Here is a 15,213-nt window from a genome sequence, read left to right as displayed (position 1 = left end):
GCGAGCAGGATCCCAGTTGCTAACCATGTCTTCCTGGGATCCTGGATGGTTGACATCCACCGGGAGGGTCTCAACCAGAGATCAGTTCTCCAGAGGTGACACATGGCACACCTGAGACAGTGCTCCCGTTGCACACCCAGGAAACTGAGCAGCTGGGACCGGGGAGGTGATAAGATGCACCGTGCACCTGGGACAGTGTACTCACCAAGCACCTGGTCGCCTGAGCTGCTCGGACCTGGGAAGGGCACAAAACGCAGGCCCAACCGAGTCTGCACCTTTGTGGAGTACCTGAGAACATGAACTTGAGTGCCTTAGACCTGGGAAATGCAGACAACCCAGGGCGTGCTTTAGTCAGTCCCCCTGCAGAGCAACCTGGATCCTGAGCAGTGTAGACTGGGAAAGCACATACACTGTGAGCAGAGGCAAACCCAGTGTGGCCAAGACACTGTGAGCACTCCCCACACATGCCAGTGATATTTGTTTGCAGTATTCTTCCCTCCCCACAGCACGACTGAACAAGTGAGCCTAAATAAGTGACCACCTTCAACCCCTTGTGTCAGGCCAGAAATTAGACACTTAAGAGACTTGCAACAGAAGCCAAAATAAACAGAGGGAACTGCTTTGGAAGTGACAGGTGCAACAGATTAAAACCCTGTAGTTAGCACTAACTACATTAGAAGGGGCCTATAAACCTTGAGAAGTATAAGCTGGAACAAGGAACTATCTGAAATTGAACTTACCCCACACTGCCTACAACAGCTCCAGAGAAATTCCTAGATATATTTTTACTATTATCATTTTTTTAATTTTTAAATTTGTTCATCTTTAAGTCTTTTATTACTCTTTAATCTTCATTTTTATAACCATTACCTTGCAGAATAAAAAAAAAAAAACTATTATTAAAGCAAACTTTATACATATATTTTATAATTTTTGTGACTTTTTTTAATATTGTATTTTTGAGAGTCTAACCTCTACCCTAGATTTTTAATCTTTCCTTTTTGGTATTTGTTATCAATTTTGTACCTTTAAGAATCCAATCTTCAGTACCCATTTTTACTTAGGAGTGTGATTACTGGCTTGAATGCCCTCTCCCACTTTTGACTCTCCATTTTCTCCCCTAGGTCACCTCTATCTCCTCTCTCCCCCTTCTCTTCTCTATCCAACTCTGTGAATCTCCTTGGGTATTCCAATCTGTGGAGAGCACATAGGGATTTGATTACTGGTTAGATGGCTTTCTCCCCCTTTGATTCCCCCTCTTCTCCTCCTGATCACCTCTATCTCCCTCTTCCCCTTTCTCTTCTCCATGTAACTCAGCAAACCTTTCTGGGTGTCCCTCACTGTGGAGAATCTTTTCTCCATTAACTTAGAGGTTTTGTCATTGGTGCTGTATGGATGGAGGTCGTGAGGCTACTGTAAGAATAAGACTGCGAACAGAGGCAGGAGGCTTAAGCCCAAATCCTGAAAACACCAGAGAACTCTTGACTCCAGGGAACATTAATCCATAAGAACTCATCCAAAAACCTCCACACCTACACTGAAATCAACCTCTACCCAAGAGCCAACAAGTCCCAGAGCAAGACATACCACGCTAATACTCCAGCAACACAGGAACATAGCCCTGAGCTTTAATATGCAGGCTGCCCGAAGCCACACCAAACCAGTAAATATCTCAAAACTCACTACCGGACACTTCATAGCACTTCAGAGAGAAGAAATCAAGCTCCACCCACCAGAATACTGACGCAATCTTTCCTAACCAGGAAACCTTGACAAGCCACTCATCCAACCCCACCCACAGGGAGGAACCTCCACAATAAACAGGACCCACAAACTGCCAGAATAGAAAGGCCACCCCAAACACAGCAATCTAAACAAGATGAAAAGGCAGAGAAATACTCAGCAGGTAAAGGACCATGATAAATGCCCACCAAACCAAACAAAAGAGGAGGAGATAGGGAGTCTACCCGAAAAAGAATTCTGAATAATGATAGTAAAAATGATCCAAAATCTTGAAAACAAAATAGAGTTACAGTTAAATAGCCTGGAGACAAGGATTGAGAAGATGCAACAAATGTTTAAAAAGGACCTAGAAGAAATAAAAAAGAGTCTCTCAATAATTAAAATTCAATAAATGAGATCAAAAACACTCTGGAGGGAACTAACAGTAGAATAATTGAAGCAGAAGATAGGATAAGTGAAGTGGAAGATAGAATGGTGGAAATAAATGAAGTGAGAGGAAAAAAGAAAAAAAATAATTAAAAGAAATAAGGACAACCTCAGAAACCTCTGGGACAATGTTAAACACCCCAAAATTCAAATCATAGGAGCCCCAGAAGAAGAAGGCAAAAAGAAAGACCATGAGAAAATATTTGAGGAGATAAAGTTGAAAAATTTCCTAAAATGGGGAAGGAAATAGCCACCCAAGTACAAGAAACCCAGAGAGTCCAAAACAGAATAAACTCAAGGCTAAACACCCCAAGACACATATTAATCAAATTAACAAAGTTCAAACACAAAGAACAACTATTAAAATTAGCAAGGGGAAAATAACAAATAGCACACGAAGGGATTCCCAAAAGGATAACAGCTGATCTTTCAGTAGAAACTCTTCAGGCCAGAAGGGAATGGCAGGACATACTTAAAGTGATGAAAGAGAAAAACCTACAACTCCGATTACTGTACCCAGCAAGGATCTAATACAAATATGAAGAAGAAATCAGAAGCTGTACAGACAAGCAAAAGCTCGAGAATTCTTGTAGACAACATGCTTGGGGCTAGTGCACTGGGAAGACCCAGAGGGATGGTATGGGGAGGGAGGAGGGAGGAGGGTTCAGGATGGGGAACACATGTATACCTGTGGTGGATTCATTTTGATATTTGGCAAAACTAATACAATTTTGTAAAGTTTAAAAAAAAAAAAAAAACTTGAGAATTCAGCACCACCAAACCAGCTTTTCAACAAATGCTAAAGGATCTTCTCTAGACAGGAAACACAGAAAAGGTGTATAAACTCGAACACAAAACAACAAAGTAAATGGCAATGGGATCATACTTATCAATAATTACCTTAAATGTAAATGGGTTGAATGCCCCCAACCAAAAGACAAAGACTGGCTGAATGAATACAAAAACAAGACCCCTATATATACTGTCTACAAGAGGCCCACTTCAAAACAAGGGACACATGCAGACTGAAATTGAAGGGCTGGAAAAATATATTTCATGCAAATGAAGATCAAAAGAAAGCACGAGTAGCAATACTCATATCAGATAAAATAGAGTTTGACATAAAGGCTGTGAAAAGAGACAAAAAAGGACACTACATAATAACCAAAGGGTCAGTCCAACAAGAAGATACAACAATTATAAATACATATGCACCCAACATAGGAGCATGGCAATATGTAAGGCAAATGCTAATAAGTATGAAAGGAGAAATTAACAGTAACACACTAATAATGGGAGACTTTAATACCCCAGTCACAACTATGGATAGATCAACTAAACAGAAAAATAGCAAGGAAACACACACTTTAAATGTTACAATGGACCAGTTAGACTTAATTGATATATATAGGATGTTTCACCCCAAAACAATGAATTTCATTATTTTCTCAAGTGCACACAAAACATTCTCCAGGATAGATGACATCCTGGGCCATAAATCTAGCCTTGGTAAATTCAAAAAAATTGAAATCAACCCAAGCATCTTTTCTGATCACAATGCACTAAGAATAGATGTCAATTATAGGAAAAAAAAAAAAACTATTAAAAATTCCAACATATGGAGACTAAACAACACACTTCTGAATAACCAACAAATCGCAGAAGAAATTAAAAAAAAAGAAGAAGAAAAGAAATACACATAGAAATGAATGAAAATGAAAACAGCAACCCTAAACCTATGGGACTCAGTAAAAGCAATGCTAAGGGGAAGGTTCATAGCAATACAAGCTTACTTCAAGAAACAAGAAAAAAGTCAAATAAATAACCTAACTCTACACCTAAAGCAACTAGAAAAGGAAGAAATTAAGAACCTGAGGGTTAGGAGAAGGAAAGAAGTCATAAAAACTAGGGCAGAAAAAATGCAAAAGAAGCAAAAGAGACCATAGCAAAAATCAACAAAGCCAAAAGCTGGTTCTTTGAGAAGATTAATAAAATAGACAAACCATTAGCCAGACTCATCCAGAACAAAGGGAGAAGAAACACGTCAACAAAATTAGAAATGAAAATGGAGAAATCACAACAGACACACAGAAATACAAAGGATCATAGATAATATTATCAACAACTATATGCCAATAACATGGACAACTTGGAAGAAACAGACAAGTTCTTAGAAAAGTATAACTTTCCAAAACTGAACCAGGAAGAAATAGAAAATCTTAACAGAGCCATCACAAGCACAGAAATCAAAACTTTAATCAGAAGTCTTCCAGCAAACAAAAGCCCAGGACCAGTTGGCTTCACAGCTGAATTCTACCAAAAATTTAGAGAAGAGCTAACACCTATCCTACTCAAACTCTTCCAGAAAATTGCAGAGGAAGATAAACTTCCAGACTCATTCTATGAGGCCACCATCACCCTAATACCAAAACCTGACAAAGATGCCACAAAAAAAGAAAACTACAGGCCAATATCACTGATGAACATAGATGCAAAAATCCTTAACAAAATTCTAGCAATCAGAATCTAACAACATATTAAAAAGATCATACATCATGACAAAGTGGGCTTTATTCCAGGGATGCAAGGATTCTCTAATATTTGCAAATCAGTCAATGTAATACACCACATTAACAAATTGAAACATAAAATCCATATGATTATCTCAATAGAGGCAGAGAAAATCTTTGACAAAATTCAACATCCATTTATGATAAAAAACCTTCCAGAAAGCAGGAATAGAAGGAACATACCTCAACATAATAAAAATTATATATGACAAACCCACAGCAAACATTATCCTCAATGTGAAAAATTGAAAGCATTTCCCCTAAAGTCAGGAACAAGACAAGGGTGCCCAGTCTCACCACTACTATTCAACATAGTTTTGGAAGTCTTAGCCACAGCAATCAGAGGAGAAAAAGAAATAAAAGGAATCCAGATTGGAAAAGAAGTAAAACTCTCACTGTTTCAGATGACATGATCCTCTCCACAGAAAACCGTAAAGACTTCACCAGAAAATTACTAGAGCTGGTCAATGAATATAGTAAAGTTGTAGGATATAAAATTAAAACAGAGATATCCTGTGCATTCCTATACACGAACAATGAGAAAACAGAAAGAGAAATTAAGGAAACAATTCTATTCACCATTGCAACCAAAAGAATAAAATACTTAGGAACAAATCTACCTAAAGTTACAAAAGACCTATATATAGAAAACTATAAAACACTGATGAAAGAAATCAAAGAGCACACTAATAGATGGAGAAATATACCATGTTCATAGATCAGAAGAATCAATATAGTGAAATGAGTATACTACCCAAAGCAATCAATAGATTCAACACAATCCCTATCAAGCTGCCAATGGTATTCTTCACAGAGCTAGAACAAATAATTTCACAATTTGTGTGGAAATAGAAAAAAACTCGAATAGCCAAAGCAATCTTGAGAAACAAGAATGGACCTGGAGGAATCAACCTGCCTGACTTCAGGCTCTACTACAAAGCTACAATCATCAAGACAGTATGTTACTGGTACAAAGACAGGAATATAGATCAATGGAACAGAATAGAAAGCCCAGAGATAAATCCACACACCTATGGACACCTTATCTTTGAAAAAGGAGGCAAGAATATACAATGGAGAAAAGACAATCTCTTTAACAAGTGGTGCTGGGAAAACTGGTCAACCACCTGTGAAAGAATGAAACTAGAACACTTTCTAACACCATACACAAAAATAAACTCAAAATGGATTAAAGATCTAAAGGTAAGACCAGAAACTATAATACTCCTAGAGGAAAACATGCAAAACTCTCTGACATAAATCACAGTAGGATTTATGACCCACCTCCCAAAGCAATGGAAATAAAAGCAAAAATAAACAAATGTGACCTAATTAAATGTAAAAGCTTTTGCACAACGAAGCTGACTATAAGTAAGGTGAAAAGACAGTCTTCAGAATGGGAGCAAATAATAGCAAACAAAGCAACTGACAAAGAATTAATCTAAAAATATACAAGCAGCTCCTACAGCTCAATTCCAGAAAAATAAATGACCCAATCAAAAAATGGGCCAAAGAACTAAACAGACATTTTCCAAAGAAGACATACAGATGGCTAACAAACACATGAAAAGATGCTCAGCATCACTCATTATCAGAGAAATGCAAATCAAAACCACAATGAGGTAAAATCTCACGCCAGTCAGAATGGCTACTATCCAAAAGTCTACAAACAATAAATGCTGGAGAGGGTGTGGAGAAAAGGGAATCCTCTTACACTGTTGGTGGGAATACAAATTAGTACTGCCACTATGGACAGAAGTGTGGAGATTCCTTAAAAAAATGGAAATAGAACTGTCAAATTACCCAGAAATCCCATTGCTGGGCATACACACTGAGGAAACCAGAATTGAAAGAGACACCTGCACCCCAATGTTCATCACAGCACTGTTTATAGTAGCCAGGACATGGAAGCAACCTAGATGTCCTTCAGCAGACAAATGGATAAGACAGCTGTGGTACGTATACACAATGGAATATTACTCAGCCATTAAAAAGAATACATTTGAATCAGTTCTAATGAGGCAGATGAAACTAGAGCCTATTATACAGAGTGAAGTAAGTCAGAAAGAAAATCACCAATACAGTATAATAACACATATATATGGAATTTAGAAAGATAGTAATGATGACCCTATATGCAAGACAGCAAAAGAGACACACATATATACAACAGTCTTTTGGATTCTGTGGAAGAAGGCGAGGGTGGGATGATTTGAGAGAATAGCATTGAAACATGTATATTATCATATGTGAAAGAGATCGCTAGTCCAGGTTTGATGCATGAGACAGGGTCCTCAGGGCTGGTGCAATGGGATGACCCTAAGGGATAGGATGAGGAGGGAAGTGAGAGTGGGGGTTCAGGATGGGAAACACATGTAGACCCATGGCTGATTCATGTCAATGTATGCCAAAAACCACTATAATATTGTAAAGCTATAGCCTCCAATTAAAATAAATAAATTTAAAAAAATAAGTGTGAATATGTGTATTTGTGTGTGTATAATTACATATTTTTAATGAAATTTTAAAGAAAAATAATGAGTGTATTCTCTCTCCATGACCAGTGATATAACAACGTATAGATATTAGATTTTAGTGCAAACATTTGTCTTTGTTTTTATAATTATAACATCACCAGATGAAACAAAATGGCATCGAGCACAATATGTCATTAGACAATCTGAATAAAGGAAAAAAGTTGTAGAATGGAACCATAATACAGCTCACTGTAATATATTTAAGTTGAATTCAAAAGACTATGCAAGGTAACAAGGTCCAAATATGATCCATCATGCCAACATAAGACTATCCAAGTAAAAACAGAAACCAAAAATTCCTATTTCCCATACATTTGATACTGGTGATATATTTTCAGTAAACCAGTGTTTTTTTGTCAAAACATTACTGTTGCTAATTTGAATTTTATTATTTTTTATCATTTGATGTTTAGTTCATTGATTAAAAGAATAAATATTTAACATCAATCATGTAACATCAGTTATCAGGTTAAACATTCTGCTACTTTCCTTAGTTTCTTTCAGGGATTATTTTATCTGATCATGTTTATAAGATAAAACCTTACCATGTTTGGCAATTACACATATTACCAGTGGATTCACATAACTGATATACATATAAAATTGAAATGACACATGCTGGCCAAGGATAAAAGAGCACACACCTGTCAAAAGGTCTTTTTAATATAAGATAATAAACAATTTGTAAAACACATACAATCTTTTTTATTTTTTTTTTCTATAAATAGAATCACATCTAGATGTCTGTTGTATAAATTGTGTCTCCAAATTTCACAACAGAGTAACCACGTCTGAATTCTCCGGGGGAATAACACTGACTACTTTATTATTTCAAACTGTCCTTTCAATTTAAGTGCACAACAATTTTACCACCTAAAACTTGTATCAGGTCACAGAGTTACATCTACAGCATAACTTCCCTGAAACATTAAAACAACTGTTAAAACCTCTCCAATATTACCAAGGTTTCAAAACTTACTTCATGGAAAATACTTCATGTATCATAGCAGCTCATATTTATGATAGAACAAGTTTTCAGGTCTTCCTCTCTTTCTTTTACACTTTAATATGCACAGAGAAACAGGTGCATTTCATTTCTTACTCTTTCTCTTTTCCTTCTTCAGAGTTCTGAGATCTCTGACTGAACCACAGCATAGTTGATTACTACAGGTCAATGTCGTACCTTAAACTGCAACCTAACAATAACTGGCTGAGCAGAGCAGGATATCCCTTGCCAACATATGGGTACATTTTAATTTCAGTCTATATTTTGGCAGCTGAGAAATGCATTGACAAAAAAAATTTAGTGTATCGTTACTAGAGAGTTCAAGTCTTACGCTTTTGTAAGCAAGTGGGCCTTAGGAAGCAACACTATGAACAAAGCTAGTGGAGGTGATGGAGTTCCAGTTGAGTTATTTCAAATCTTAAAGGATGATGCTGTGAAAATGCTGCTGCACTCAATATGCCAACAAATTTGGAATACTCAGCAGTGGCCATAAGACTGGAAAAAGTCAGTTTTCATTCCAATCCCAAAGAAAGGCAATGGCAAAGAGTGTTCAAACTACCACACAACTGCACTCACCTCACATGCTAGCAAGTAATGCTTAAGATTCTCCAAGCCAGGCTTCAACAGTACATGAACCATGAACTTCCAAATGTCCAAGGTGGATTTAGAAAAGGGAAAGGAAACAGAGATTAAATTGCCAACATCTGATGGTTCATCAAAAAAGCAAGAGAGTTTCAGAAAAATATCTACTTCTGCTTCATTGATTACACCAAAACCTTTGACTGTGTGTATCACAATAAACTGTGGGAAATTCTGAAAGACATGGGAATACCAAACCACCTAACCTGCCTCTTGAGAAATTTGTATACAGGTCAAGAAAAAACAGTTAGAACTGGACATGAAACAACAGAATGGTTCCAAATCAGGAAAGGAGTACATCAAGGCTATATATTGTCACCCTGCTTATTTAACTTTTATGCAGAGTACATCATGTGAACTGCCAGGATGGATGAATCACAAGCTGGAATCAAGATTGCCAGAAGAAATATCAGTAATCTCAGATATGCAGATGACACCACCCTAATGGTAGAAGTCAAAGAGGAACTAAAGAGCCTCTTGATGAAAGTGAAAGAAGTTGGCTTAAAACAACATTCAGAAAACTAAGATCATGGCATCTGGTCCCATCACTTCATGGCAAATAGATGGGGAAACCATGGAAAAAGTGAAAGACTTTATTTTGAGGGGGCTCAAAAATCACTCCAGATGATGACTTCAGCCATGAAATTAAAAGACACTTGCTCCTTGGAAGAAAATTTATGACCAACCCAGACAGCATATTAAAAATCAAAGACGTTACTTTGCTGACAAACGTCCATCTACTCAAAGCTATGGCTTTTCCAGCAGTCATGTATGGATGTGAGAGTTGAACTATAAAGAAAGCTGAGCACCAAAGAATTGATGTTTTTAAACTGTGGTATTTGAGAAGACTCTTGAGAGCACTTTGGACTGCAAGATACACAACCAGTCAATCCTAAAGGAAATCAATCCTGAGTATTCATTTGAAGAACTGATGCTGAAGCTGAAACTCCAATACTTTAGCCACCTGATATGAAGACTGACACTGGAAAAGACACTGATGCTGGGAAAGGCTGAAGGCAGGAGGAGAAAGGGACAACAGAGGATGAGATGGTTGGATGGCATCACCAACTTGATGGACTTGAGTTTGAGCAAGCTCCTGGAGTTGGTGATGGACAGGGAAGCCTGGTGTGCTGCAGTGCATGGGGTCACAAAGAGTTGGAGATGACTGAGGGACTGAACTGAAGCATATGTCTTCATACTTTGTATTCTGATTTTTTTTAAAGGTTTTACTCTGGAATACAATTTATTCCTCCACTATTTCAAACCTAGAAACTAACTTGAATGCATAATATAATTAATAACTTATATAAGATATTATTTTAATTTTGCTTCTTCCATTTTTATTTATGTATAATTGACATACAACAGTATAAGATTAAGATGTACAGCATAATTATTTGACTTAAGACATCATGAGATGATCACAGTGTGTTAAGTGAACATTTATCACCTCATTAAGATGCAATACAGGTACAAAATTAAAGAAATAAAAAATTTACTCTAGCATGTCCTTTCTAAATAACTTTCATACATAGCATACAACTGTGTTAATTATATTTATCATATTTTAAATTGTACCCCTAGTACCTATTTATCTTATAACTGGAAGTATGTATCATTTTCAAAAAAAACACATGGAAATTTTGGACAGATAAATGACACTTCTCTTTGCAGTAAATAAAAACATATTTTCTTAACTAGAATCATTAAAAGGACAAGGAGTAGAGGGTAGGGAATTGGCTGCCATCAAAATGCCTAAAATATGGTTGACTGCCAAAGAAAGAAAGATCATATTAAATTACTTGCTTGCTATTTCGGACAAAAAATGTTAACATCAGAAAATGAGAGAAGCTGGATAGTGTAGTGGACTTCCTGATAGCTCACTTGGTAAAGAATCTGCATGCAATGCAGGACCCAGTTCAATTCCTGGGTTGGGAAGATCTGCTGCAGAAGGGATAGGCTTCCCTCTCCAGTATTCTTGGGCTTTCCTTGTGGCTGAGCTGGTAAAGAATCTGCCTGAAATGCAGGAGACCTGGATTCAATCCCTGGGTTTGGAAGATCCCCTGGAGAAGGGAAAGGCTACCTACTCCAGTGTAGAGCATTAAAAGCTCCTAACTTTGGACTTTTCAGGAAAATAAGTATCTGTCTTGAAAAGAGGGTCCAGGCAGAAAGTGAAGAGGAACTCAAAAGCCTCTTGATGAAAGTAAAAGTGGAGAGTGAAAAAGTTGGCTTAAAGCTTAACATTCAGAAAACGAAGATCATGGCATCCGGTCCCACCACTTCATGGGAAATAGATGGGCAAACAGTGGAAACAGTGTCAGACTTTATTTTGGGGGCTCCAAAATCACTACAGATGGTGACTGCAGCCATGAAATTAAAAGACGCTTACTCCTTGGAAGGAAAGTTATGACCAACCGAGATAGCATATTCAGAAGCAGAGACATTACTTTGCCAACAAAGGTTCATCTAGTCAAGGCTATGGTTTTTCCTGTGGTCATGTATGGATGTGAGAGTTGGACTGTGAAGAAGGCTGAGTGCCGAAGAACTGATGCTTTTGAACTGTGGTGTTGGAGAAGACTCTTGAGAGTCCCTTGGACTGCAAGGAGCTTCAGCCAGTCCATTCTGAAGGAGATCAGCCCTGGGATTTCTTTGGAAGGAATGATACTAAAGCTGAAACTCCAGTATTTTGGCCACCTCATGTGAAGAGTTGACTCATTGGAAACGACTCTGATGCTGGGAGGGGTTGGGGGCAGGAGGAGAAGGGGATGACAGAGGATGAGATGGCTGGATGGCATCACTGACTCGATGGACGTGAGTCTGAGTGAACTCAGGGAGTTGGTGATGGACAGGGAGGCCTGGTGTGCTGCGATTCATAGGGTCGAAAAGAGTCGGACACGTCTGAGCGACTGATCTGATCTGATCTCATCTGATATGTATTATTCCTCTGTATATCTTCAGAAACAAGTTCTACTAAAATATGTGTCCAGAGAAGAAAATGTACAGACATCAGCGTCTTCCACTATTCTTAAGCCAAACTCAAAACTCAGAAGACCACAACTTCATTTAGAAGGAAAATGCAGAGTTAATGTCTAGCAATTCTCCAAGCATCAGTGTCCATAGATATCCAGCTTAAGGTCTTTATTCCACAATTTTTCTCTGAAATGGTTTAGCACCTTTATTAGAATTGTCTGTGGATTAAAATAAAAAATCTATTTCTCCATAATAACAAATCAGAACAAATGCAAAAATTACCATCAATTAAATAAATTTAATTAATATATAAATAAGTAAAAGGAAGTTTAGTGGAGTAGAAACTGAAATCCACTATTTTGCTGTTAACCAGAAACATTCCTAAAATATTATAATAGATCATTTAATAAAATGTTAGATATGACAAATATAAATGATATAACAACAAGGAAGGATGATCATTAATACAAAAGAAAGAAAAGAAACCTCAAATTTGCAAATGGCCTGTGGGACGATATTACTATATATAACCTACACATAATTGAAATCTGAGGATAGGTGAGAGAAAGTTACAGACAGAATATTAGAAAAATAATAACTCTTTTTCTGCCTGGTACATAAGGAGCTTAGAAGACACTACTCCATCCTAAAAAGTAAAAAGGTAAATCGATTGAAAACCAACAATACTTCTTAGACTTGACAGACAAGTGAGTTTCTAGGGAAAACTACTGTTCCCCAAATAGGCAGGGAAATAGAGCAAGATACAGAGAATCATAACTTAGGATTGTTGAGAAGCAGGGAATAGAGGAAACTTCTATGGGAACTAGTGCCAAAGTAGGAAAACTTAAACTGCAACTGCTGCTGCTACTGCTGCTGCTGCTAAGTCACTTCAGTTGTGTCCGACTCTATGTGACCCCCATAGATGGCAGCCCACCAGGCTCCTCCATCCATGGGATTTTCCAGGCAAGAGTACTGGACTAACAACAAAAGAGAAAGGACAAAATTACTAATACCAGAAATGAAGGGGGACACCACTACAGATCCTACATACTTAAAGGGATAATAAATACTATGAACAACTTTATTCCTATAAATTAATAACCTAGATAAAATGGACCAAATCCTTTAAAGACACAATTTGCCAAAACTCAATGAAGAGGAAAGAGATAGGTCTATCTCTCAAATAATTGAATGAATAGTTAATAACCTTTCCAAACAGAAAGTGTCATTCTTAGATGGGTTCATTTGTGAATTCTACCAAGTATTTAAGAAAGTAATTATGCAGTTTTCTATAAACTCTCTCAGAAAATAAAATCAGAGGGAATATTTCCTGACTCATTCTATGAAGCCAGAATTACACTAATACCAAAACCAGATGAAAACATTACAAGAAAGGAACATATAGATCAATAGCACACATGAACATAGATGCAAACATTCTAAACAGAAGATTAACAAATCAAATTCAACAATGATAAAAGAATTGTAGATCACAACCAGGTGGAATTTATCCCAGATATGCCTGGTTCATTCAACATTCAAAAATTGATTCATGTTATCCCTCGCCTCAATACTCTAAAGGAAAAAATATGTGCCTATATCAATATATTGTATATGCCTAGTAGTGTTCAACTCTGACCTTAAGGACTATAGCCCAGTAGGCTCCTCTGTCCATGGAATTCTCCCAGGAAAGAATACTGGAGTGGGTTTCCATTTCCTGTTCTAGGGGATATTTCTGACCCCAGGGTAGGACTTGCATCTCCTGTGTCTCCTGCATTGGTAGGCAGATTCTTTACCAGTAGCACCACCTAGAAAGCTCCAACTATATCAATAGATGAAGATAAAACTTTTGACAAAATCCAACATCTATTTGGGCTTCCCTGGTGGCTCAGTGTTAAAGAATCCACCTGCAGTGCAGGACCTGCAGGAGACAGGGTTTGATTCCTGAGTCAGGAAGATCCCCTTTAGGAGGACATGGCAACCCACTCCAGTATTCTTGCCTTGAGAATCCCATGGACAGAGGGGCCTGGTGGGCTACAGTTCATAGGGTCACAAAGAGACATGAATGAAGCAACTTGGCACAACACCTATTTATGATAGAAACTCAGCAAACTAGGAATAGAGGAGACATTCCACACTTGATAAAAACACATTTATATAAAACATACAGCAAATATTCTTAATGGTTAGGCATTCAAATCTGTCCTTCTAAGATCAGGAACATAACAAAAATGCTCCCTCTTACTTCTGTTTTGCAACATTGTATTCAATTCATAGCTAATGTAGTAAGAAGAAAAAAGGAAATAAAACAGATTGAAAACATTGTACATTGTAAGGGTGTTGACAACCACATAATGATATGTATCATGATAATCATATAATTCAGATACACACAAAAATTTGATTATGAATGTTTACAATTGCTTTATTTATAATTTCCAAAACTTGGAAACAGCTGAGATGTCCCTCAGTAGTTGAATGGATAAATAAAAATGTGGTACATCTAAATAGTGGAATATTATTCAGTGCTAGAGAAAAATGAGCTATCTAGCCACAAACAAACATTGAAGAAACTTAAAAGGATATTACTAAGTAAAAGAAGTCAATCTGAAAGGTCTACATATTGTATTATTCCAACTATGTGACATTCTAGAAAAGGAAAAACTATTGAGACAATAAAAAGATCTATGGTTCCTGTAGCTGTTCGGAAGGAGCGATGAAGGAGCAGAGTTCAGATTTTTAAGGTTGTGAAAATATTCTGAAAGATATGATAATCATGATACATGTCCTTATGCATTTGTCAAACCCATACAATATGCTACACCAAGAGCAAACCCTAAACATAAATTATAGACTTTGGGTGATAACGAGGTATCTGTGTATATTCATTGATTGTAACAAATATACCATGGCAGTTCAGGATTTGATAGTGGGGACGATGTGTATGTTTGGGAAGAGTATTTATTCAGGAACTCTGTAATTTCTATCCGATTTTTCTGTGAATCTAAAACTGTTCTAAAAATAGAATTCTTACTAAATTTAAAATATAATATTTTTCATAATATGACAAATATCAATTCAGTAAACCCCAAGCAGGATGAAGACAAAATAAACAAAGCCTATGTAAGTGTAAACCTGTTAAAAGCAAAAGTAAAAAGAAATTCTTTTTTTTTGAGGGGGGTGGAATATATGCACAAATCTCTTTAATTTTATTTTTTTAATATAAATTTATTTATTTTATTTATTTTTATTTTATTTTTTAACTTTACAATATTGTATTGGTTTTGCCATATATCAACATGAATCAGCCACAGGTATACAC

This window comes from Bison bison, unplaced genomic scaffold (genome assembly GCF_000754665.1).
Source record: "Bison bison bison isolate TAMUID 2011002044 unplaced genomic scaffold, Bison_UMD1.0 scf7180017864210, whole genome shotgun sequence".
Classification (NCBI taxonomy): Eukaryota; Metazoa; Chordata; class Mammalia; order Artiodactyla; family Bovidae; genus Bison; species Bison bison.
This window is presented reverse-complemented; position numbering follows the sequence as displayed.